This window comes from Arachis hypogaea, chromosome 6 (genome assembly GCF_003086295.3).
Source record: "Arachis hypogaea cultivar Tifrunner chromosome 6, arahy.Tifrunner.gnm2.J5K5, whole genome shotgun sequence".
NCBI lineage: Eukaryota > Viridiplantae > Streptophyta > Magnoliopsida > Fabales > Fabaceae > Arachis > Arachis hypogaea.
The window spans coordinates 24,133,516-24,137,838 of NC_092041.1; the positions used below are offsets into that span (position 1 = coordinate 24,133,516).

Below are 4,323 nucleotides of genomic sequence, written 5' to 3' on the forward strand. Positions count from 1 at the left end.
AAATCTTATCTTTTCAAAATCTTTTTCAAAAATCATATCTTTTTCATTTTTTTTATAAATTTCGAAAATTCCAAAAATCTTTTTCAAAATATTTTCAAAATCTTTTTCTTATCTTTATATCAAATTTTCGAAAATTAGCTAACAATTAATGTGATTGGTTCAAAAATTTGAAGTTTGTTACTTTCATGTTAAGAAATGTTCAATCTTTAAGTTCTAGAATCTTATCTTGTAGTTTCTTGTTAGTTGAGTCTTTTTAAAAATTAAATCTTTTTCAAAATATCTTTTTATTAAAATTTTTATCTTATCTTTTTATCTTTTATCTTATCTTTTTCAAAAATTTTATCTTTTTCAAAATTTGATTTCAAAATATCTTATCTAACTTCTTATCCTCTTATATTTTTCGAAATTTGATTTCAAATCTGTTTCAATCAACTAACTAACTTTTTGTTTGTTTCTTATCTTTTTCAAAACCACCTAACTACTTTTCCCTCTCTAATTTTCGAAAATTCTCCCTCTCTTTTTCAAAAAAATTCTTTTTGTTTTAAATTTTAATTTTAATTACATTTTGTCTTTGATTTTCGAAAATTACTAACTTTTTTTTCAAAAATTATTTTCGAAATCTTCCTTCTCTTCTTCTTCTATTTAATTATTTAATTACTAACTCTTCTCTTCACCTCTCTTCATCCAAAAATCCGAATCCCCATCTCCATTCTTCTAACCCCTTTCTTCTTCTACTAACATAAGGAAATCTCTATACTGTGACATAGAGGATTCCTCTTTCTTTCCTTGTTTTCTTCTCTTTCATATGAGCAGGAACAGGGAAAAGGGCGCTCTTGTTGAAATTGATCCAGAACCTGAAAGGACTCTGAAGAGAAAATTAAGAGAAGCTAAATTACAACAATCCAGAAACAACCTTTCAGAAATTTTCGAACAAGAGAAGGACATGGCAGCCGAAAATAATAATAATAATGCAAGGAGAATGCTTGGTGACTTCACAAAGCCTACGTCCAAGTTTGATGGAAGAAGCATCTCCATTCCTGCCATTGAAGCCAATAACTTTGAGCTTAAGCCTCAACTAGTTGCATTAATGCAACAAAACTGCAAGTTTTATGGACTTCCATCTGAAGATCCTTATCAGTTTTTAACTGAGTTCTTGCAGATATGTGAGACTGTAAAGACGAATGGAGTTAATCCTGAAGTCTACAGACTCATGCTTTTCCCTTTTGCTGTAAGAGACAGAGCTAGAATATGGTTGGATTCACAACCTAAGGATAGCCTGGACTCCTGGGATAAGCTGGTCACTGCCTTCTTAGATAAATTCTTTCCTCCTCAAAAGCTGAGCAAGCTGAGAGTGGATGTTCAAACCTTCAAACAAAAAGATGGTGAATCCCTCTATGAAGCTTGGGAAAGATACAAGCAATTGACCAAAAGATGTCCATCTGACATGTTTTCAGAATGGACCCTATTAGATATATTCTATTATGGTCTCTCTGAATTTTCGAAAATGTCATTGGACCATTCTGCAGGTGGATCTATTCACCTGAAGAAAACGCCTGAAGAGGCTCAAGAACTCATTGACATGGTTGCAAACAACCAATTCATGTACACCTCTGAGAGGAATTCCGTGAATAATGGAATACCTCAAAAAAAAGAAGTTCTTGAAATTGATGCTCTGAATGCCATATTGGCTCAGAACAAAGTGTTGACTCAACAGGTCAACATGATCTCTCAAAATCTGAATGGGCTGCAACATGCATCCAACAACACTAGAGAGGCAGCTTCTGAAGAAGCTTATGATCCTGAGAACCCTGCCATGGCAAAGGTTAATTATATGGGTGAACCTTATGGAAACACCTATAACCCATCATGGAGAAATCATCCAAATTTCTCCTGGAAGGATCAACAAAAGCCTCAACAAGGCTTTAACAATGGTGGACGCAATAGGCTGAGCAATAGTAAGCCATATCCATCATCTTCTCAGCAACAGACAGAGAATTCAGAACAAAACACTTCTAATTTAGCCAATATTGTCTCTGATCTGTCAAAGGCCACTTTCAGTTTCATGAATGAAACAAGATCCTCCATTAGAAATTTGGAGGCACAAGTGGGCCAGCTGAGTAAGAAAGTCATTGAAACTCCTCCCAGTATTCTCCCAAGCAATACAGAAGAGAATCCAAAAGGAGAGTGCAAGGCCATTGATGTGATCAATGTGGCCGAATGCACTAGGGAGGAGGAGGACGAAAATCCTAGTGAGGAAGACCTCCTGGGACGTCCTTCAAGCAAGAAGGAGTTTCCTATTAAGGATCCAGAGGGATCTGAGGCTCATATAGAGACCATAGAGATTCCATTAAATCTCCTTCTGCCATTCATGAGCTCTGAAGACTATTCTTCCTCTGAAGAGGATGAAGATGTGACTGAAGAGCAAATTGCTCAATACTTAGGAGCTATCATGAAGCTGAATGCCAAGCTGTTTGGTAATGAGACTTGGGAAAGTGAACCTCCCTTGCTCATTAGTGAACTAGACACTTGGATTCAGAAAACTCTACCTCAAAAGAAACAGGATCCTGGCAAGTTCTTAATACCTTGTACCATAGGCACCATGAGCTTTGAAAAAGCTCTATGTGATCTAGGGTCAGGGATAAATCTTATGCCACTCTCTGTAATGGAGAAGCTAGGGATCATTGAGGTACAGCCTGCCTTGTTCTCATTACAATTGGCAGATAAGTCATTGAGGCAAACTTATGGAATAGTAGAGGACGTGTTAGTAAAGGTTGAAGGCCTTTATATCCCTGCTGATTTCATAATCTTAGACACTAGGAAGGAAGAGGATGATTGCATCATCCTTGGAAGACCTTTCCTAGCCACAGCAGAAGCTGTGATAGATGTCAACAGAGGTGAATTAGTCCTTCAATTGAATGGGGACTACCTTGTGTTTAAGGCACATGGCCATCCCTCTGTGACAGAAGAGAGTAATCAGGAAGAGCTTCTCTCAGTTCAGAGTCAAGAAGAGCCCACACAGTCAAACTCTAAGTTTGGTGTTGTGAGGCCACAACCAAACTCTAAGTTTGGTGTTAAGACCCCATATCCAAACTCTAAGTTTGGTGTTGGGACTACACACTAACATTGACCTGATCATCTTGTGGCTCTGTGAGAGCCACTGTCAAGCTATTGACATTAAAGAAGCGCTTGTTGGGAGGCAACCCAATTTTAATTATCTAATTTTTATTTTATTGTTATTTTGTGTTTTATTAGGTATATGATCATGAGGAGTCACGAAAAAATAAAAAAAATTAAAAACAGAGTCAAAAACAGAAGAAAAAAAATTTTTCACCCTGGAGGTCGCGCAGACTGGCGTTCAACGCCAGTAAGATGCATCTGGCTGGCGTTCAACGCCAGAATAGAGCACTATTCTGGCGCTGAACGCCAGAAACAAGCAACATCCTGGCGCTGAACGCCAGGAATGTGCCTAGAGGAGACAAACTGGCGCTGAACGCCAGTAACAAGCATGAAACTGGCGTTCAACGCCAGAAACATGCATTACATGGGCGTTGAACGCCCAGAACGTGCACCAATGGGCGTTTAAACGCCAGAATGATGCACGAAGGCATTTTACATGCCTATATGGTGAAGGAATGGTATTTCTTTTCACCTCAGGATCTGTGGACCCCACAGGATCCCCACCTACCATATTCCCACCTTACCTTTTAATCCTAATCACACTCTCCTAATCCTATTTCACTCTTCCCCATATCACACTTCCCAAAAACCTTCACCAATCACCTCAATTCCTCTTCCCAATTACCCCATTCACCATTCACATCAACCCACTCTCCCTATAAATACCCTCCCATTCTACTTCATTTTCACACAACACAACCTCTTCTTCTCCCACATAGCCGAACCTACTTCTCTCCCTCTCTACCATATTTTCTTCTTCTTCTTCTTCTCTTCTTTTCTTTCTTGCTCGAGGGCGAGCAAAATTTTAAGTTTGGTGTGGTAAAAGCATAAGCTTTTTGTTTTTCCATTACCATCAATGGCACCTAAGGCCGGAGCATCCTCTAAAAAAGGGAAAGGGAAGACAAAAGCTTCCACCTCCGAGTCATGGGAGATGGAAAGATTCATCTCCAAGAGCCATCAAGACCACTTCTATGATGTTGTGGCAAAGAAGAAGGTGATCCCCGAGGTCCCTTTCAAGCTCAAAAAGAATGAGTATCCGGAAATCCGACATGAAATCCAAAGAAGAGGTTGGGAAGTCCTAACCAACCCCATGCAACAAGTCGGAATTTTGATGGTTCAAGAGTTCTATGCCAATGCATGGATCAC

General features: G+C 38.7%; 1 non-coding gene across 1 annotated transcript; it reads right to left on the reverse strand.

The window, feature by feature from the left end:
• Nucleotides 1-1,342: 1,342 nt before the first annotated feature.
• LOC112699952 (small nucleolar RNA R71) lies at nt 1,343-1,446 on the reverse strand. The gene has a single exon (XR_003152883.1). It is a non-coding gene; the product is annotated as a small nucleolar RNA R71 (small nucleolar RNA).
• Between the last annotated feature and the right edge of the window lie 2,877 nt (nt 1,447-4,323).